The sequence below is a fragment of the Cupressus sempervirens genome, chromosome 4, assembly GCF_028749045.1.
Source record: "Cupressus sempervirens isolate cs-2001-9-10 chromosome 4, ASM2874904v1, whole genome shotgun sequence".
Lineage (NCBI taxonomy): Eukaryota > Viridiplantae > Streptophyta > Pinopsida > Cupressales > Cupressaceae > Cupressus > Cupressus sempervirens.
The window spans coordinates 345837278-345861132 of record NC_143121.1 but is presented as its reverse complement, the minus strand read 5'-3'; the positions used below and the strand labels follow the sequence as shown (position 1 = coordinate 345861132).

The 23855-nt window shown below is 32.2% G+C and overlaps 1 pseudogene; it reads left to right on the top strand.

The window, feature by feature from the left end:
* LOC149561449 (bidirectional sugar transporter SWEET3b-like) overlaps nucleotides 1-23652 on the top strand; it is a 61652-nt pseudogene extending 38000 nt beyond the window's left edge.
* Nucleotides 23653-23855: the final 203 nt, after the last annotated feature.

Genomic DNA, 23855 nt, shown 5'->3' with positions numbered 1-23855 from the left:
TAAGTGATTTCATAGATGTTTTAAACTTTTCTTGTAGTTTTCCATATGCTAAAGTGTTTCTCTGCACAGAAAATACTTTGAATTTCTTTTTGGGATAGGGCAATGCACATCTAAGTGAGAAACAAGAAGAAAACACCTTTTTTATAAAAAGAAAACAATATCAATTGAACTGAAAGGATGTAGGCTCCACAAATATGACACATTGGACAAAAGAAAACTTCATGGGAAAATGTAAAGCTACTTTTAGCACAAAAAAATGTTAACATGCTAAGACAGAATTGTGGTATACTATCCATTTATATATGCTTCCTTAAATTAATCTTCTTTTAATAAATTCAAATGCATATTCATTGTATACATAGAAAATGGCAAGTTATAAATCATCTAAAGTTTTCCCTTCTTGCTTTGACTAGGATCCAGTAAGAGTTCACTTGACCATTATTATTTCAAGAGGGTTTAGACTATTATTCTTTAGTGTTCGATCCATCACATGGAGCTGGTTCCTTTATGCATTTCATGCACACTATGGATGACCCCATCTCTTGTGAGCATCTTCTTTGGGTTGTCAGTTGTTCTAATATTTCAAGTTGAAATGGATCACTCTATTCTGTTTACTAAGAGGATTTGTCATCTTATTTCCTTCTAGGAGATTGATACAAAATAACATTATAATATTTTATCTAATGTATCCTACACTTCTATGGGATATATGGGAGGAATTTTTTTGTTCAAACACTATGGGATTTCCCTTTGTACTTTCCATTGTTCACCCTTGTTCAAAGGTGTCTAGTATGTTTTGTCCAAGAAGTCATCACTTTCAGGTGATATTACATAGGACCTCTAGAACTATCTAGCTGATTACTTCCTTCTTGAAGGATGTAACTAATATTGAATTTTGAAGGAATTAAGCACCCTTGACCACAATGTCAATTGACACAAATGGGGAGAGGTTAGTAAGACTACCTATGTAACTAATAGGGCATCCTAACTTTCTTACTGTAATACTAGGCTTTGTGGATTTATGTCCTCTTGACATTGAGTGCCTTCTAACTTTCCTTGCCTAGCAGTTCAAGACTTTTAACATTTTTCTGTGCCTTTAGAGGCCAATTGGTTTTTGGTGATATGAGACATTCTAAGTGAAGTGCTTTCCATCTCCCCTTCCTCCTAAAATTCTTTAGCCTATCTCCCTTAGTATGTGTTTCCCCATTCAACATAGTAGATGGCATTATTTTTTATTCTTGCTATCACCTTTCCTTAATGTTTGAGAGTGGTAGTTTCTTGTCTTGAGTATTTTCTTTGATTTTCATAAAAATGATGTTTCATTGTGGGATGCATTCTCTTCTAGATAATAAGATTTTATTGAATTTCTTTTTAAATTGCAAATAGTGATCATTGTTTAGTAATTCCCCTCTTGATTTTTTAAATTGATTTAGTGATAGATATTTAGTTACTTTTTAAGTTTTCACAATATGAGGTCCTCTTAAACCTTTATCTCGGGGTTTCATTTGTTATCTGATTGCATGCAAGCAAAATACCTACCTTGGTTATGGCTTTTGTGTAGCTGATGGTTATTTCATTGGGATGCAATCCCATTTTAATAAGTTCTTCAACTCCTTGAAGAAGCTCTACTACAAATGATATTGTCAAATTGACACCTTCTCCAATCTCTTCACTTTGCTAGTTTATTTTGTGTACAAATTACAAACACTATATTTTGATGGTTGTAATTTTCCTTCTTTTGATTCTTTGGGGTTTAATTTCCATTTCGTCATGCAGATTTTGAAAATGGTTAATGTTCTGCCTGCCAAGGTTGAAGGAGATGTTGATTAACCAATATTTGTATTAGAAGATGAGATGAAGATTTTAATTTTTTTTAACTTAATTTTTCTTCTTTTAAAAGAATTATCGTAGTTTCTGCATGGTATAAATGTGTTTTGCAAGCTTGGGATGCTTTGTTGAAATTGCAAGAGCGTTTCTCAATTTGGTTTTGTTTTTCTTTAATTGTAGTTTGTTGTTTATTATCCAATGGTTGTATCTTGTTGTAAAGTCCAAATATATTTTTTTCTTTTGATGCTTGAACTGAAATATTGTTCAAGGTTATAATATCGTGATTGAAATATCCTTTTACTTCCTCTTAACAAGGAAAGTTTGGAAGTGATCTACATATTGATTTGGAGGACAATGAATCCCCGTGTGATGGAGAAGTATTGCAGGTTCTAGAAGATCTAGTCATAGAAGAGAAACATCTAGAGGAAGAATGAGAAAAATGAGAGAAGGAAAACAAAAAACAAGTAAATAATGGAACTCAACAAATTGGTGATTTGGTCTTTAGCAGATTGGAGGCACTTATTAACTAGACTTGACTTTATTTAGAGTTTTTGCTTGAGCAAATGGAAGATGCTAAATTTGTAGGTCTAAGAGATTGTACTTGTAAACTATGTTTTATATGCAAATCAAATATAGTCAATTTTTTTCTTATTGCTTTTAAAAATAAAAAATTCTCTAGTAGAGGAAGTACAAATCTTTTTTTTTTTTTTCTATTAACTGTATCACTGTCATTTTCAGCTATATATTCTACATTAGAAGAATCAGATGCCTTTTCTTTTACTTGTTTGAAAGTCTCTACTAGTATAAGCAGATGTATTTTCTTCTTATAGTTGATGAATATTATTTTCAATTGCATTGTTTTACAATTAATAAATTATTTGTTATTTTTTGAATATGTAAAGTTAGTTTCTTATGTATTTTCTCTACCAAAATAAGTAATTTTGTTTTCTTTACGAAGTATTCAAACTAATATTCATTTGTTTATCAAAGTTTATAGTAGTATGTACATAATGCTAGAGAATGGTGGTAGAGGCCAAAAGAAAGAACAATGTCCAATGCAATAAGTTCCCAAATGTTATCTATTTATTAAATTTTATAGTAGTATGTACATGATGCTTGATTAAATATGTATTGTCTTTCTAGATTGGTTGTATTATAGTTTTGAATGGTTTTCTTGTGGTTTCACTTCATTGATTTGCTTGTTTCCTTATTGGAAATATGATTTTATATGAAAATCATCAAGGTTAGCTTAGAGATATTGTGTCAATTATATGATAATTAATTGTTACAAATACTATTAAGATCTGTTAATTCATTTCCCATCCCTTTTCTATTGGGTCACATGATCTAGGTGTGTTCATGACAACTAGGTACAACTGAAATAATCTTTAGTCTTCTTCGGATTGTCACCTAATGCATATGAATGAGAATGAGTGGATATATTCTTAAGGAAATTGGCACTGGTTGCAAATCTATTTACTCTAGGAGAAAATTTTAGGAAGCACCATAGGCAATCATAAATATAGAGGCTAGAGGGGTTTGGGTATCTATGGTACCCCTCAAAAATAGGGGGCTCCAATGGTTTAGTCATTAAGTATTATCTAATCTAGTTCATTCAATATAATTAACATACTTTGACATGTATCCAAAGTTTTGGATCATTGATTTTGTCATTTCCATATCAAATATAAAATAAATCATTAGATGTAATATGTTGTTTTATTATTATTGTCCTTTGTCTTAGATATTTATTCTCCCCTTGGCTCTGTTGTTTGGTCTATCTCAGTGACTATTCCTTTTCCATTTGCTTAATCCTTTGCCTTAATAGATTCCTCATCATCTTTATCTTCTTTACTGTCCAATTTCTGTTTAGCTTCTTCCTCTTGTTGTTCCCTTATTAATACCTCTAGTCTCCTTCCTCTTTCTTTATTCAACTCACAAAGTTCATAAATCTCACTCAACCTTAAAATATACAGAATACTTAACTTGGAATCTCAACTACCTACACTATTCATTAACCTACAACAGATCTAACAATCTACAATTCCATGCAATTCTTACTTATTCGCAAACATAAAAAATATTAGAAAACTTTTAGATATGCATTTCCAAACATTTATCTGTGAAAATGTTGTAACCACAGGATTTTTGGGACTAGAATTGGGATGATCTTGTAGCCCATGATCTCCCTGCAATGTTGTACTTTGTCAATTCTACGACAACAAACGTAATTCTCTATATTGGTTTTTCTCAGGTAATAAAAAATTATACATCTCAATATATATATATATATATATTGTAGTGCCTGCCCCTAGTTTGCATTTTGCTTTCATTGCCAAACTCTTTTAGGCCAATTTTATGCTTGATGTTTAGTAGTATTACTTTCAGATTTTCAAATATTGTTTCAGATTTAGCTGATTATATGATGAGATTACTTGGTATTCTCCATTTCATGTATGCATGATGATAATTCAGTAATTTCAATTATTGATGATGTTTAAATTAGATGGATTATAATATGTGTTTCTTATGGATACTTACGCCATACTGCATGTGTATGGTGTGCGGGTTTGTTCTCTTTATGTATGGTATTTTTGATGTGGTTAAGGAAGGGAATCATAGTCACCTACTAGTCAGGATCTACATGATGCACCACTTTTTGCCATTGCCTGTTTAGCTTAGAATATTGTGTATGTACATGCGTGAATTTTATGCAAGTTGTAGGTACCGAGCATCGATTTCCCTGAATTGCCAAGATGAGCATACCCTATCACATCATCTCAATGGTAAGAGAGGGGAGATAAATTCTTAAGTCCAAATCCTCAACCCTTAAGCCATTTGTCCTAATTGATAATTAGGACAAGTATTTGAGTCAAGTACCCTTTGAATGCATTGAATGACATTAATTCGTGATTATAACCCTTTTGTTTGATTTAGTATGTGTTTTGCTACGATGGATTTTCATATGTTGTTTTATGAGTCTTTGGTGTATTTTCTATTAATTAAGTCTAACTAAAAGATTAATTAATGATTTAATTTAATGAAAAATTATTATAATAGTTTAATATTTAATTAATTAAGAAATTAATTAAATAAAAAGAAATAAATTTGGAGATAAAAGTTATAAGAATAAATTTAGAACATGATAATATTTATTTAATTTAATGATAATATATTTAGAGTTCATTTTTAAATAAATGCTAAATATTATTGTTATTTAAGTTAATAAATATTTATCAAATTTAATGTTTGAAAATAAATTTAAAAATGGAAAAAGGTATTAAATTATTAAAAGATTCTAGATCGCATGATGCATGCATGAGTTGAAAATAAAAGAAATTAATTAAAAAGATAAAATAAGTGAAAATAATAATGTTATTTTAATTTTATAAAGTGTGCATGGGATTAAAAGTAATAAATTAGTAAAAAATAGAAGTCAAGGGGAAAATCAAATAAAGTTATTTAATAATTCATTTGTGCATGAAAAGATAAAGCAAAGATTAATAAAAAGTTAATTGAGAGTTTGAGTCTTGTGAGCAAGGAGTTCTCTCGGGTGAATGCAAAGTTAGTGCCCCGATTTGAGGAGAAAACTCCTTAACACAACTTTGGGGTTCATTTTTGAGGGACTGCGAATTTTAAGAGATGAATCTTTGGAGAGGAATTTTAGAGATGAATTTGGATGCAAAATTTGGAAGAAAATTTTGGAAGCAGATTTTGGGAGGGAAATTTTGGGAAAAATCTTAGAGAGAAGTTCTTGGATAGAAGCAAATTCTCTCGCAAATCTTCTGGGCATTGCGATTTAGCATCAAAACTAGGTAGGTTCTTAAGTTTTATGCACCCAGTTAAAATTATGTTATTTAGATAATCCTATCTTCTTCGTGCCTGTTGATATCGAATTCTCTGATTTTCGTTGTATGATTCTTCTATACTCTTGTCTGAATCTTATGATATCTGTATTGTGCCTCATCTATATAACAAGATTGTAAGAAAAAAAAAAAAAAAAAAATTTGAAACCCCATCAGTAGGTAAGAGAAAACATAGTTAAACCGAGGATGGTTTGAGATTTAAAATAAAATTTTAATTTAGAAATTTGAATGTTAAACAAACCTTTTTATTAGGTGATTTGGGAAAGATTTGAAATTGAAAATTGGAAATTCTAAGTTGAAAAATTCGTATGGTTGATAGTTATTTTCCTATCAGACTATTTTTTTACAAAACATATTAATATATATAAAATAAAAAAAATAAAAATAAATATGTAAATATATATTTATGGTAATTCATTAAAAGGGAGATCATTTATTTTAAATCTTTATAAAAAAATAAAATAATAATAAATAAATAAAATTATTAAATAAAACTTAAGTTATTTACTTAAGCAATTTTTTTTTAAACAAATATCATATATGTTTGGAGGGGTTTCAATCACCCCCCACTTACCTGCTACTGTCGGCAACTTTGACATGTTCCTACAGCCTGTAAATCACATGTACCTGTGAAGGGCAGGAAAGTGAGGCTGCATGGTCCTTTATTATAAAGGCGACGACTATATGTTTAAAATGCATGTCCAATATGTTAAAACACATGCCCATTAATATTGATTTTGGGTTTTATTAAAGTCTTTAGTTTATTAAAGTTTAATTTAAATTAAAGTTTTTAATAAAATTTATTATAATTTATTTTATTTTACTTAAAAATATATTATATATTAAAGTTTGTAATATTAAATTAAGATATGTTATTAATTTTATTAATAACTTTATATAATATTTATTAATTTAATAAGTAATTAAATAACATTAATATGATTATTTTCTTTTAAATAAATTATTAATTAATATAGTATGATTTAATGAAGCTTAGTTAATAATTGAAGTTAATTTAATGGAGGATAAAATTTATTTAATTATTATTGTTAATAATTAATAATATTGATTTTTTTTTATAAAATTATAATTATGTTACCTAAAATCAATAGATTGCTATTGTTATAACTTTAAAGATTATCCTCAGATCATTCTTTATGGAAATTGACCTTTATAATGAGGATAACTTTATATGTATTTAAGTCGAATAAATGAATGGGTTATTAGGAGGGATAAACTGAGAACCTTATACACTTAAAACGATCATTGAAATGCAAATATGCTGATTACTATTTTTAGTGCCTTGTGGGATGGTGAGATTTATGTTATGGGTTATCTAACTTAACCATTTTTGAGTCATCGATTAGTTATACTTGGATTACTTTCCAGTCGCCTTGATGGGACTGAAGTGTTTGTTTTGTTCTTGATGATGTCATGTTGTGACATGTTTGACTTGACCATTTTAAAGTCTTCAATCAGTATTATTTTGGGATACTTCCCAGTTGCTTGTTGAGAACTAATGGACATTGTGATTTATTCCAGTTGCTCGTTAAGAACCGTTGGATATTGTGATCTATCATTGATGCCTTCAGCTACTTATAGAGAATTGTTGTGATTATTATGATTATTATTTGATGCTTTTCAGTTGCTCGTGGAGGACTAATGTGATTATTGTGGATTATCTTTTGATGCTTTTCAGTCACTTGTATAAGACTGAGGTGATTATTGATTGTGATTTCATGAGCTTAGGGTAGGCAATCTATATGTAGTGTCGAAAAGTGGCTTGCAATGGGGGCTGAGTCCCTAAGAGGCTGCCAAGGTAACTCATTGTAAGTTGTCTTTAAAAGTGATAACATTTACACTAAATGAGAGTAAAATGAACGTAATAAGATTAATTGTATGTTCTCATCCATGTCTTGAGTGCTAGTATAGACTAGGATGGGAGTAAAGAGAATGCTTGGTTATGACCTTGCATTCCATAGTATGCCTCATCAGTACGACAGGATACTAGTGGCTGCAGGGATCACTAGGGACCCAGGATTCCTAAGGGATTGCTTAGGTAACTCTAAACATGATTTGTGCAATGACACTTGCCCGCTTATATAGTAGATTCCTACGTGTCTTTGTGTGCCTCTGAGTCTAGATGTTGATCTATGTGTTGGAATCTTTGAGTTAGTATAATTTTAGGATTTCCTGGACTTAGAGAGTACTTGTGTTACGTGATCTGATATCCTATTTGGGACTTGAGATTATATCCTTAGTGTGGTGGGAGTGGACCATTTAGGTTCCACATGGTCAGGTGGTAGTGCTTTTTCATTCTTACCATTGAGATCCATCCATAGTCACCATGGCTAGAGCATTCTTTGTTGGCATTTACCTTCATTCTATTCATGGATCATTATGATGGATGGTTATATTTTATGATGGATGTTATATCTTTTTGATGTATGGATGTATCATGTATGGTGGATGATTTCATTTATTTTACTGTATTGCATTTGCATCATGGATCCGAAGAGGATGATGTATTTCTATATATATATATATATTCTTTTAAGCCTTTCATACCCTGTGACATGTACAGTGGATGAATGAGCATTCCAAATTATTTGCCAAGATGCATTTGGAACAAATGTATATTAAATGGACATTGGACTTTTCATTATTCTTTCATATGGATGTGGTATTTGATTGCACTTAGTAGTAGATTAAATTTAAATGTGACTCAATGTCTTGGGATATTTAAGGAATGTAACTTGTTATTTATGTTTACAGTTGATTGTATGTTATTCCGCTACTATGTGATTGATGTGAATGATTTGTCTTTCTTGTTTAAAAAAAAAAAAAGTTTAACAAACTTATTAAAACTTTAGGTTAATTCTTTTGGATCCCTTGGCAGGGCATTATATATATATATATATATATATATATATAAACTAATTCTTTACAGTATATTTTCTCAGATAATAAAAATTTATAGAATTCAATCTATACATATACATATACATATACAGAAAAAAATTTCATATAACTAGCTAAATTTTGTATTTGAATAATGTAGGGAGCCATGACAAGATTTGTTGGATTCATAAACAATCATCTTGCAAGCCTTGTAAAGAAAGTTGCAATGCATACTCCTGTTGCTTATCTAGATCATGTTACTTCTCCTCTATCAAGAATTGCAACAACAATCAACCTTGATCAGGTACTTTTTTTATAATTGTTTGTTAACTACATTTCTATAATCTAATATATATGTATACCAAATTTCTTTAATGCTCACCATTTTCATTCACAGGTATACTTGGCTCTAGGGATCTACGAATACATACACCAACATAAATTGTAGAAGCATCTATTAAATATCAATACAAATTTATAAATATCAATATTACATTTTACATTCTCTCTTCTATGCTGATTTAATCATTCTTTAAATCATATTTGGGATTTTCCATTTATTTTAGGGGAAGTAGTAGCTAGGGATTTGAGGCTATGGATCTCGAGATTCTTCTAAGAGTTCAAAAGATATTGATCTTTAATTACTAGTGAGCATATAATAGGTTTTGATATGTATTTCTAAATATTGAATATATGAATTAATAGTATCAATTTGAAGTACACATTCACTAGGAAGGTGTTGCAGAGATAGTGTTGGATCTATACATCACATGGATGGACAATAGTGGTATAGCGCAAGAAATATTCTTCCAAGATTTTGTGTTGCTAATTATATTTGTAGTTCTCATAGTTATAATTCTTGTTAAATATATAATTTCTTCCTTGACCTTATAACTTCATCTATTCCTTATTGCAGTCTAAGGAATTCAAGAAAATTATTGATGCTATCATATAGGATATGGCCTCCTATATTAGTCTTTCCTATACTCATTGTTACTATTTGTGGTTCTCATATAGTGGTTATGATTATAGTTGCTACATACTTGATCTTATCTAGGATTTTATGCAACTCTTCCACCTTAGTAATAGTGATAAGAATTCTATAAAATGTGCTTTTAGCTTTCCAAACAACTAGAATTTCATGGGTAGAGTTTGGATTTTTCACAATTCAAATTATTGAAGATTCAACTCATTTACTATGAGAAATTATTCTTAAGAAGGCTCCACCTTCCTCAATAGAAAAGACAACAAAACTCCCTAATTCTATATTAATATGATTCTTCTTTGCATATAATGGAAAAGCTCATGACTGTAAGCAACTAGAGTCACCATCATTTTTGACTTTAGCAATGAAACGAAAATTTGATAGATTGCTTGTGCTTTTCCTTCTCTTTCTAATTTTAACTCAAGAATTGTTTTCCCTTGCCCTCACCTCAAATAGTCCATGTATTTTTCAACAATTAAATTTCATAACTATTTTTGTGAATGTGAGGGAAATGTTGGTATGTAGAATCTGAATGAAAATGACAAGTTTAATTACCATTCAAGGAAGCAAGGTCTAACATACAATATCTTGGAACCTTTTATATTTAGAGGCAGAATGATAATTGTTCATAGTGGATTTGAACTCCCACCACATCCACATACTTTGACTTCTATATCTAGGTTCTACCTCATGAACATGACCTTATGTCTATAGTAAAGAACATGCATAAACCTACTCTAAAAATGAGTTTGTCTCCAATACATCCACTTTTCTCCTATCTTGCAAGTCTCTTTTACTCATCAATAGATTCGTCTTCAGATAACTTTGATGCAACTTATACATATGGATGCCATGCTTTAGCATACTTGAAACTTGCTTTAAATTTTGAAACTTCTTTGTCACTGCCATTTTATTTCCAAAGCGTAATTGCTACGTACAATTTCAGTTAATTTGGTATGATTTATGTTTAAATTTTTCATGTTCTAAGTATGTGTTTAATAAAATAGAAGTCACTATTTCCAAATATAAACTTCCAGATGTCATTCTTGCCTGCAATATTTGTATAATTCTAATTGAATTCTCATACACTATCAACCTTGATAGAATTGCTATAGAGTCATTTGTGTTTACATTCTCATCTTCAATTTAGCTATGATAGTAATCATGACATAATAATAAATATTATATTCTTGTATACTACTTATAAATTTGCTCAAAATGCTTTAAAATATTCTTATTTTTTGAATTCAAATCTTGGCACTTACTACCACCATTATTGTAGATGATTGTAGTTGTCAAATATTGGCATGTACTACCACCATTATTGCAGATGATTAGGTTGATAGAATTTTTCCTTCACCTCTTGCAAGTGTTGTCTTGCTTGGGCAACAAGAAAATTGGACTTCTTAGCTCTTAGTGACCATCCATCACAACCTATCCTTCTAACATCTTTTGCAGTGGGGTAAGAAAAATCAGAACCCTTGTGGTTTGAATCCACAATACATACCTCATTGTACTGTTTCCAACTTGAATACCATCACAAGAGGACCCCAAAACATCATTACCTTAATGTAAAATGGGTGCAATTGCATGATTAGAGTTGTTGTTGCAATAATCTAAATAGGTCTCACACCTTGGTATTTTGTTTTCATCCTATCCAATGGATTGATCCATGGTTGTAACCATTTCCACTTTGTGATCAACATGATGACTTAATGGCATGGTATGAATTATTGGATCCAAAGTTGTTTCTTCATTAGAACACCCACTTGATGATTAATTTTTGCATTCATTGTGATCACTTCTAGGCTAAAAGCTAGAAACAAGTGATTCACCCTTGTTCGGTATACCAAGAATTGTGTGAAAGAAAGTATATCCTATCTCTTGAGGAAGAGAGCAATACTTTTATAAGTTTTGTTTTAGATAAACTAGTAAATACTAAATGCTTTCTTAGTTTCTAGACATAGACATGGGGTAATGATTGATTTTCATTTTTTCCATGTAAACTTGAAAGAACATATGAAGTTTCAAATGTTCTTAGTTAAGTTGTGTATTGGTAGGACCATGAGAATGATGATTTAGGGTAGGAGGCAGAAAATGTTGATGATGAGATGGAAGACATTAAAACTCTTAATTATGATGGTTTGGACAGTGTTTCAAAGATACAAAAAACACAATGTTATATTGATATCATGCAAGTATGTGCAAAACAAATACATAATATATAAAAAGAAAATAAACATATAACCATTCAAAACTAAATAACTCCCATAATATTTTAAATTTAGCTTAACCATCTAAAACTGGAGTTGATATAATAATTCCCCAAGTGAGAAAATCATTTTGTGTAGGATTATTGGATTGAAGATGATTCGAGAAAAAAATGAGATTTATCCTTGATATGGAGCCCCCTATGGATGTCATTGGACTTAATTCTTTCTTGGACATATTGGGTAATTTTAGAAGTTCATTAAGAACTTTGTATAAAAATCCTATTAGTTGGATAAGTTGACTCAAAATGGAAAGCCATACACATGGGAGATTGCACAAGGAGAAGCCTTTGAGGAGCTCAAACAAGGTTAGTTTGTACACCTATTTTGGCATAAATGAATTGGCACAAGGATTTGTATGTTAGAGGTATCCACATGAACATAGAAATCCTTGTCCAAATTTAGATATGCCAAAATGGGCATACACACTAGCCTTGTTTGAGCTCCTTGAAGGCCTCTCCTTCTGCAATCTCCCATGTGCATGGATTGCTATTTCGAGTCAACTTATCCAACCAATAAGATTTTTATGAAAAGTTCTGAATGAACTTCTGGAAGTAGCCAATGTGTCCAAGAAAGAGTTAAGTCCAATGACATCCATAGGGGGCTTGACATATTAAGGATAAATCTCACTATTTCTAGCATCATCTTCAATTTAATTTTCATATTTTTAAAAACAAAGTAGGTTGATAATTCAACTAAATTTCAACCAAACTTGGTCAAATTTTTGACCAACTCATTGACTACGATTCCATCATGGGTTTGGCATTCTAGTCGATCAAGGATCACAATTGGTTGAACTTTCGACCAAGGTATTGACATTGTTTCTCATTGATAAGGATAAACTTCAACCAAATTGTGCATTGATATTTCAATGCTCAGAGGACTTAGTCAAAATTTTAAGAAAAAATAGCGAAAAAACTATTGGTAAAAAATTTGATCAATATGTGTTAAAAATTTGACCAATTTTAGTCAAAAAATGAGTTAAAATGTACTAGTGACTATTTCTAGCCTCACTAGGGATTGAGACACTATGGACTTTAACTTTTGCATCTTTACTCTTAATAGGTCATATTGTATCTTGAAGAGGAATAGCAAGAGGGACTTGTTCAAGTTTGAAAGGTTTATTGATCCATTCCTTTGTTAATTGGACTATGTGGTGAGCTCTATGATTGATATCTGCATTCTTGTCCCTTCCAATCTCTACATTCATTATAGCCCTATCATAGATTTTTTTCGTATTTTAAAATGGATCTAGGAAATCTATTGTATATTTCTTGATAGCCTTTAACATGATCTTGACCTTGAGCACTTTCTCTACCAAATATAGAGTCATCCTACAATAATCCCTAATTCGGATATCATAGTCATCTATCAAATTCATCTAGTGGTCTTCCAATGCATCTTCATGTACAAATTTATTCCTACTAGATGCTGCACCATCTCAATGTTGTCAAAGTAAGGGTGAGGGGATTTGTACTCTTCTAGGGGATATTGATCTCATTCAGAATCAAACATCATCATATCTTGCTTCTGTTTGATCTTGAAAGAACCAATGGTGGTTAGCCACATCCATATCTTTTTGTGATGTTTCCTCACTCTGTCATATACATATATGAGTTGTTAGGAAATCTCCAACAAAATAAGCCTATCCAATGGATATCTTAGGAGCTTCTTTGGGCTCTCCAATGTACTGGCTAACCTTAGGTAGGTGAATGTTTTGAATTAGATGTAGTACATGCCGATCTTTGTGATCCTCGCCACTACTTCTATTGATATCCTTTTAACATAATCACCCTCTATGAATTGGATGATCACAAATATGAAACTATCATTCACTACCCTATACTCTATGCTCTACTCTAAAAGTTTCATCTTCACTAGTTGAGGGTGCACCACATAGGGCCAAACATTAGCATCTTGCATGCTTCCATTCTTCTAAAGTCTTGGGTAGTCTATCATTCTAGCTACCAGTAAGTACACCAAATATGATTTCATGTAGAATTTTGGATTAACTTTGATAGCTACCAACTTCTCATCTAGGTTATCACTTAGAATTATGGCCTAGTCAATTGACATCTTCGCCATCCCGATGGTTTCTATGAAGTTGATAATTTAGGTTTGAAGGTGTCCCAGTGCTAGTAGTCCCATGAACCTATTCAAAAAAAGAATGACGTGTCCAAAATCACCCTTCATATATCCCTAGGTCATGTCTACTTTGTTGACTCTATGGCCCACTAGTGTTCTATCAATCAAAAAACATGATTTGATTATCTCAACCTTCTTTCTCATTTTTCGGTATCATCTCTCTACCCCTTCATAAGAAACTTGCAAATATTGATCATCTCTAGGAAGATGGAACACCTTCTCGATATTTTGAGGTCGAGGGTCCAGGACTATCTCCAACGTGGCACTCTTGAGGACCTTCTCTTCTCTCACGTAGTTCTCTACAAGAGCCATTATGAGTTCTGAAGATTGTATGGATGTGGGATGTGATGTTACGTTTACAAGACCTAATCTAGTGATAGATGATGCTATTTTAGATCTTTATTTTAGATTGTTACAAATGGTGATGAATGTATTCCAGTCAATGTGGCCAAGTTCAGTATCTCTCATCTCGGCATGTCCATCTTGAAAATGTGCTTTTCTTGGCACACCTTGGTATTTGAAAATAATGAGTTGGGAGCTATATTTTCTACCATTGAGGAGGATGATGACACCATTTTATCTTCACAAGGGAGAATACATTAGTTTAAATAGCTAAAATTAGACTTAAAACAAATCCTAATTAACCCTAAATAGATAAAAAAGTAGCCCAAAATTTCCCAAAATAGTTAGAATTGAGTCAATCCCCCTATTAGCCTTGTTATACAAATTAGCACACCTAGTGCATCCTTATAGGTGCACTGGGTATGTTAAATGGTCCTAATTAACCATTTGCATACAATTGTGCATTGGTACACATGCTCACATAGGTGAGGTGCACACACATGCATGTGCAAAATTGCACACATGCACTATACAAGGCTACATGTGTTGGGGAAGGGACATTTTTTTGATTTCTTTTGCGCACATTGTACCTTAATGGGGTGTGCATGTGTGCACCCTGATATGTACAAAGTGTTGGAAGACACAAAAAAGGTGTGTATGTGCACATTTTGAGGAGGTGCACATGTGCACACCTTTTTCCTTAGGTTGCTTTAATTTTAGCAAAGAAGGCGTGCAAATGTCCACCTTGAGGAGGTGTGCATGTGGACACCTTCTTATGTCTTAGGCTTAAGTTTAGGTCTTTTAGCTTTAAGTGTTAGGTTTGTGTTTTAAGGGTGAAAGAAGGTGTGCACATGTGCACAACTTCTTGTGTTTTTCTTACCTTGGTTTTTGGTGTTGTGATTGCAGGTGTGGAGGAGAATGGAATGATCATGTTGAAGGTACAGAGGGTAGGAGTGAGTGAGCACAAAAGATAATAAAGATGTGGAGGGGGGTTTGTAGTTTATATAGACCCTGGGCCTTGAGTGCACACCCTCTAGAGGTGCACAAGTGTGCATATGCACATCTTTGGAGGGAGATGAGTGTGCACTTGTGCACTGAGCACACTTATGCACCTCTATAAGGTGTGCATGTGTGCTAGTAAGTAATTTTGCACTAAGAACACAAAAGTTTCTTTTTTTTTTTTTCCACATTTGACACTTTGGACTTTCCAAGTTAGAGAATGAGGCTTGACCTAGACTCCTAGGGGACTCCAAAAAATGACTTGAACCCTAGACTAGGGGCCTGGGAGACAAAAATTTACTTGGGGGTCCCCATTTTTAGGAGAAATGGGGTGTGTTTGAGAGACCACAATAAGCAATGTCTCTCTAAAAGGGTGAGGAAGTCCATGCCCTTGGCCACTCTAGGAAGGTGGGCTGGTCTCATGCTAAAATGGGGTCCAGAAAAATTGACCCTGAGATAAGTGTATGAGGAGACAATCTCAATCTGTCGACCATGGAAGTTGAAGTGAAGATGCGAGGTCTTTAGAAAATTGAAGACCATGACTCGAGTCTTCCTCAAATTCATCACTAGCTAGCACTAGTCACAATATGAGGCTAGTCCATCAATAATCTTCTAGAGCCTCTCCTGAGAAGAGGCTAGAAGGACCACATCATCTACAAATAGGAGAATGGAGATCAGAACATGGAGCAAGTAGCAACCATCATCGAGGATCAAAGCCTCATGAAGGGAGGCCTCAAGCTCATCAATATAGATGTTGAATAACATAGGGTAGAGTGGGCAGCCCTATTTTACCTGATGGTGTTGTGAATTAGATCTAAAAATCCCTCTGGAGTCCTAAATCTACCAACCACTATCTCATAGATTCTCATAATCACTATCACTAGTATATCTAGAGTACTAATGTCTTTGAGTCTCTAAAAGAGAGCCCCCTAAGACACTAAGTCAAAGGATTTGTAGATGTCTATGAAAAAATAGTAGACTTTCATAGTACGGTGTAGGGTGTCATCAATGATAGTTTGCAAGGTTAAAATGTGATCCATAGTATGATAAACTACATGAAATCCCACCTATCCTCTAGCATGACACTGTCACTTGTCAAGCTATTTGTTAAGAATAATATTCAGAACCATTGCATAAATCTTAGCAAAGGTATGCCCAATCATGATGGTCCTATAGTTTTTAGGGTCCAGTGTTAGCCTAAATTTGTGAAGTGATTAAATCACATGGCTTGACCAAGAAGCAAGGAAACTAGTACACACCACCCTTTTGAAGAGGACTAGGAGGATGGGGCATAAAATTAGCATACAAAGCTTAAAAATCTCTTCTTGAAAAATTATCCTCATTAGTGGATGTATTATATCTCGTGAGTTAGATGACCTCCCATACTATGGAAGAGTGAAAATATGGTAGTGTGTGGGGGAGGTAGGGTTAGTGGGTTGCTAGCTAGGCATATCATAGAGAGTGGAGGTATGGGAAACCAGGGAGTGTCAATCAAGGGTGGAAGGTGGGGGAGGATGGTGTGGAACAAAGTGCACTAGAAGGATTTTGGGTCACAAGAGACCGTGTCACAGATGGATCTACATTGTGAAGCCACAAAAAATCACTTCTTATGATGAATAAGGTGATGATACAAGGAACACAATTTATTTGTACAAGGGGGAATGGGTAGCAAAGGATGCATGCAAGGAGAAATAGAAAGACTTACACTTAGTGTCAAACCAAAGATTCATAGGACATGATTTTTGACTAGTGTAGCCAAGAGGGAAGAGGTGTGGTGAGGTATGGATAGGAGGGAAGACTCCTAGATACCATCAACAAATAGATCAAATAAGAATGATTCCTAGGAGGGATCAATAAAGTGGTGTAGGGTGAGAAACTATCTAAGGTGAAGGGTGAAGAGGTAGTCATCACCTTCAAAGAAAGAAAAAGTGGTACAAAGGCATGAGAATAGGGGTGAGGGGTGGAACTAGGGTGGGGCAAGGGGGTGAAGTAGACAAAAAGGATGAGGATGGAGTGATCATCTAGGGGGTGGCTGATGGTGAAGCCAATAATGGAAGGAATAACAAAATGAAGAAGAATGTAGTCGCCCACACTCATGACACCAAAATGGGGCTAGGAAGTGAAGACCTATAAGATCAGAAAGAAAGAGAGTTCATTCATGATCAATAAGTTGAATGAATCACAAAACTAGAGGAGATGATGACTGTAATAAGAAAGAGGCCCAAGGTTTTCCAAAGAGTGGAAATGAAAATCCAAACTAGTTAGATCTAACTCCCTATTATAGATTGAATAAAAAACATGGTCATGCTGAGGGCTTTGAAGATCTCTGGTATGAGCATTAAAGTCTCCCAAGATGATGATGTCACCCATGCTAAAGAACTTCAATATGCACTCATGTAAATCTAAGAAGGGATCTCCATCAACATGACTATGGATGGCATATGGTGAGGTGGTTAGCGCAAAATAACACACCACAATGAAGATGTATTTGAGAAGCCTCTCAGTAAGGTTGATGTGGATCAAATCCACATAAATCTAGTTGAGGTATCAGCTAGACCATTGAAGTGACACTAAAGAGGTTATCTCTAATCAAGCATGCTACACCACCAGAGCCATAGATACCCCCTGATGCACAAAACTCTTCCCTATAGACATAGAGCCACTAAAAGCTATAAAACCTTGGAAGAGGATAGACCAAAATCTCATGGATCTCCATGACAAAAAAAATATCTACAAAACCTGTTGCATTTGAAAAAAGACCTGGTAATGACCAAAGGGTGACATTACCATTCCAATAGTTGACATGGAGAGAGTCAGAAGATAGTTCCTCTCAATGTAACGACTAGCAAGATCATCATTTGGCCAAGAGAGATTATCTTGCTTCCCAACCACTAGATGGAGTGTCCCAAATAATAGCTCTAAAGTTTTAGACTATGACCCACTTCCAAGCCTGTCTTACATCAACCACCAAATCTCCAAAGTGTGTCAAAATGGTACCCTATGCTCTTAGTAAGGTCTTCATCCAAATAGATCTTATAAGGAAGAGGAAAAAGCTTCTTCTTTGATCTAAGATCTCACAGCTTGTCAGTGAGTGAGAGGAACACTAGGAAAAGGGTACCATCTGGTCCCACCTAGCACCTATCTAAAGTGATATCATTGATGCCCAACTGGTCAGAGAGAAAGGACTACCCATCTATTAGAGGATCAGTGGTGAAGACAAGGAGACCCTTAACCCTTCAGGTAAGCTCACACATCCATCTACAATGTTCCTTATTAATCTTCCCCTAGATTATCTTTTCAACACCCAGAAAAGGAGAAGAATTAGGATTGGTGCAAATAGAGGCCCAAGTTTTGGCCTTTTGTGCTATCTTAGATAAAAGAGTATTATGTTTGGCAACAAGCTCATCTTTTGCAATATGAAAGTATCAAGATCTCCCAATTGTTCAATAACTGTGTCAAAGTGAGTTTTAATGTAAATAGTTCCTATAATGAGGGTGGTAGAAAGACTACAAAGAGTAGATAAGTTTGAGTTAGACTGTATTTTGAGGGTAGCTATGGTATCCAAAAGTGACTTGATTGTGTCCTTCATTAATTGGTTCTCACTTTCAACCTTTAAATTTTTTTTTATAACCATTGGTAAGTCGATGATGGAGTAGGTACAATTGTATCATTTAATGTCTCGTGTAGGGACTACATAGTACCCTGGAGAGTTTGATTATCAGATTCTATCTTACTCAGATGATTAAAGAGTCTAAATAGGATGATGAAATTGTTGATTAGTGGAGGTATAAATAGGATAAACAATATACTGAGAGGAGGGGGGTGAATCGAAATCTTAAATAATTTTCATGAATTCATTTAGACCTGTCAGTAAACTTGTGCATGTAAAAATTGTAATGTAAATCTACTATATCATGTAAATATGATCTATCACATGCATGGAAATAAACACATAAAACAATATTTGTTACCCAAAAACCCTCTAAGGTGAAAGTAATACTTGGGTCAGGATGACACCCACAAATCTTCACTACTACAGTAACAAAGTTAACATGTTATGGTTTCAATGTTTTATCATAAAATATGATCTACCCTATGAGGGTTTCCCTTTTAAAAGCTTAAGAGACCACTAGGTCTTACCTTGTTAGAGGATTTAACACTTACAACTAAGTAAGGACTCTGTTTGAAGATTTACATAGATCTATTAAGACCACTTTGTTAAGAGATTTACCCTCATTCAAGTCACTTAGAACTGATTCAATACTTGACTCTTGGTTTTCTCTGTAAGTTAATTTTGAGTCTTCTCCTTGCTAACTAGTTCTCTCCTTTGATAAACTTGTCTTGCCCTTCCACTTCACTACTTTGAATAGGTCACTTGATTTTTTAAGTGATAACAAAACCCTTTTAATGACTTCCAATATGATCTCCATCCTTTACTTTCATATTACACCTTGTTTGTATGCATACACTTCTCAACTCTTGCTCTTACTCCACACACTTCGATGTAGGTTAAGATCTTCTCTATTCAAATAGTTTAATAATGATTTTTCTAGATTCTTCCATAATAGCCTTTCCATCCGAGTTTTTGATTATGCAACATAGGGAGATATTATCCATGTCATTAACGCATAAATTCTCTATAACAACCTTTAAATGTTTTGTAACAACCTTTATAAATATTAAGTGTTCCTTCCATGTCAAATTGAAAAATGTTTTATCTCATAATATATTCCATTTCAAACTTTTATGTAAACTCTGAATTGCTCAGTTTTTACTATTTTCTAATGCTTGACATTGTTATTTCTTGGTCTATATTGTGCTCAATACATACTATGTAACTCGACACTTGTATGCATGAAACTTATTCAATTGCTGTTGAGCTTAGCTCATATGGAAAATACTTGGTGACCATAAACTTAGGCTCTTATAGAGCTCAATACATATTTTCTTATGTACATGACTTGGGCTATATAGAGTAGCTTAGTAGTAGTGATGACCATCTAAATCTATGTTGTAAATGACTAAGTGGTTGACACTAATAGACAACAATGGTTAGAGATACCAACATAAAGAGCTATGTCTTTTAGTATATTATTTTTAGTAATTCAGTGAAGAATGACAAAATATTGTATTCAATCAAAAGAGAAACATCAAGGTCCTAAATTATTGAAATAATTAATCTTATGGTGATAAGGATGGAAAGAGTTAGTATTACAAGATTATCAAATTATAGTTATCAATTTACAACAATCTATCACTAGTGTTAAAAAATATAATAAGGATACCATAATGTGATAAAAAAAGACAAAAATTAAAAGCATTACATTGTTCAATTTTAAACATATATGAAACAATTCTTCTCCTTTATGTAAGCTACCTACGATCCACTTTAAGTGATCTAACTACAACACATAGGGTTCTTTAAATGTGTGGGTTCACATCATGTTCCAACTTGTATTAGAGAATCAGATAGAGTCCTTGTTACAATGGTTATCAAGATAGTGTATTTTTGATTTTGATTATTGGATCCATTATTGTATTTTGTGAGGAATTTGGAAATATAGGTTACACAATTGTCTATTCTTGTGTATCTATTGTTTATTTATTTTTATTATGATCATATTGATCATTTATACTTGTTACTTATTGTAAATAATTTATATGTAGTCATTTTACTTGGCTCGCAAAAAACTTTAGTGGAATGTATCATGATTTTTCATTGTACTTGATCTTGTTAAATATGACAAGTTTTGATATTGTAGTTTGGAAGATACTGCAAAGTTAATGATCCATGCATGAAAAAATTGTAATAGCTCATTTGGCTATTTTGTAAGGTGCACATAGATCCATGAAATATATACATTATGAAAACAACTTAGTCAATCATTGGATGTCCCAAAATAAGATTCCAAAGTAAGTCATGGACAAAGTTAGGTAAAATTTTGATGTATAATGTTAATATAGCACAAACGTGTTCATTAGGTCATCCATCCATCCATTATTGTGCATTAAAGAATCTAGAGTAGAGGAAAGAGTGAGAAGCGAAGGTTGAGGGCCACTAGGATGGGTGCACACATAAGTATGAACACTAACAAATTGAGGTATTGGATTGAGACATAACTGTAGAGTAGGAAACATAATGAAAGGTATGCACATGAATATGGATGAAGATGTGGAAATAGAAACAATTTTCTATTATAAGAAGGATTGGTGCCTTAATAAGAATGATGCAGCAAGCAACAATAAATAGACTTAAATGAAAATGAACATAGATATGTAAATTTCAATTAGAAAGTATTTATAATTTTAAATTTATAAAAGATTCCCTCTCTTTTCAATCATAATATGATAGCTTCACATGAATGGCCACTTCAATTAAAACATCTTACACTTAAACATTATATTTGTTAACCTTATCTAACTTAATCTTGATCAAGTAGATGCCCCAATTAGAATTAAATAATAATATAATTCAAATTGACATTTTAGACACCTAGATAGTAATTAGTAATGAATTAGAATATTTTTTTATTTTAAAAATTTAAACTATAATTTTACATATAAAAATAGCAAATCAAATCTTATACTAGATAAGCTTGGCTATCATATTTTATTTTGGCTACATTGTTGAACATTTAAATTAAAAGAAAAACCCACTTTCAACCACTCTATTATCCAAACTTGACTCATGGTGCCTTTAGTCCATTGAAATAATTATGCCGAGAGGCATATACAATGAGAGAAGCAAATCCCAGCACGAGAATATTCCAATGAATAATCCGTGTAAGGAAAAAAGATTTGATGGGAGTTACAAAAAAATAATAATTTAAAAATCAATTTAAAATAGAAAATTCCTTTTGGCATTCACAAAACAATTTAAAAACAAATTAAGATGTGTAATGCCATTTGACACTCATAATTATTAACAAATAGAAATAGAAAATAAATTTAATGGGAGTTACAAACTAAATTTGTTTTTAATAAAATGTGTAATGCCATTTGACAATCACAATTATTAACATATAGAAATAGAAAAGAAATTGAATAGAAGCTACAAACGACATTTATTTTTAAAAATCAATTTCAAAAAACAAATGCCATTTAGCATTCACAAAAACTATAAAAACTATAAATTAAATATGTAATGCCATTTGACAATAACAACTATTAAGAAACAAAATAGAAAACAAATTTGATGGGAGTTACAAACTTTAAAAAAAAATCAATTTAAAATAGAAAATGTCTTTTGGCATTCGAGAAATTTTTTAATACAAAAATAAGATAAATTGTCAAATAAGATTCTCAAATATAAAATAGATACAAATCAATATTAAATATGCCAAGTGACGTTTTGCTTTTTTAGAATTGATTTTTCAATTTTTATGTATATATTTTTCTAGATTTTCTATTTCTAGAAGTTAGAAAAGTTATATAGGTAGATTTAGTAAAAAAATAAAATAAGAAATCAGATACCTCTTATTTTTCTGAATTATAATTAGGATGTTTCTATATTTTCTTTATATTTTTCTATTAGAAATGTCATTATACTTAGTTAGAAAAGAAAATATAATAATATAGAAACAACTTAGTTTTCTAATGATAACAATTTCTTACTTTTTTATTATTAATCATAGTTAATGAGTTCTTTGAAAGTAATAGGACTAGCTTATATATATATATATATATATATATATATATATATATATATATATATATATATATATATATATATTGAGAGTCATCCTTCTTGATGCACCTATTTTAATTTAAATCCTATATTTTTTTTTGTGGGTTAGGATTTGAATAAAAATAGGTGCCTTGAGAAGGATGACTCTCGGCATATTATATATATAAGTATATATAAGCTTTAACACCAATCATGTTGAGAACTAACAAGAAATCGATTGCAAGATGGGTTTCATTACTATATTATAATGTAGGGTAGGGCTTACGAATAATTTTAATGATTTTCTCGATCAAACCCATTCAATGATTTAATTTAGCTTTTTTGGGGTGGATTTGATCATTTTGACTTATTTTCCTTTCCTTTTTAATCATTAAATTGGCGGAAGTTTAGAATATGTAGTTGTAATTTAATCTTACAAGGAAAATTAGGGTAGACTTGAATCCAAAAATATAAAACTTGTTACCATTTTGGTAGGTGGTGAATCATGGGGTTCATGTCTCGCTATTGGACCAAATGAAAGAAGTTGTGAGGGATTTCTTTGAACTTCCACTGGACAAAAATCTCAAGTATGGGATTCAAGAGCATAAAGGCTATGGCCAGACCTTTGGAATTTTAGATGACAAAAATTAGACTAGTCAGACATGTTTTATTTGGTTAGTCTTCCTGAAGATGTTAGAAAGATGAATTTCTGGCCAGTAAGACCAACAAATTTCAGGTATGTTTAGACATTTCTTTGGTTATAAGATAGGAAGTAATTGGCTTCATGGGAAGTTCCTTTTATGTCCCCTTAGAATGGAAATGGCTATTTAGTCCTTAAGATGCATCAAAGTATC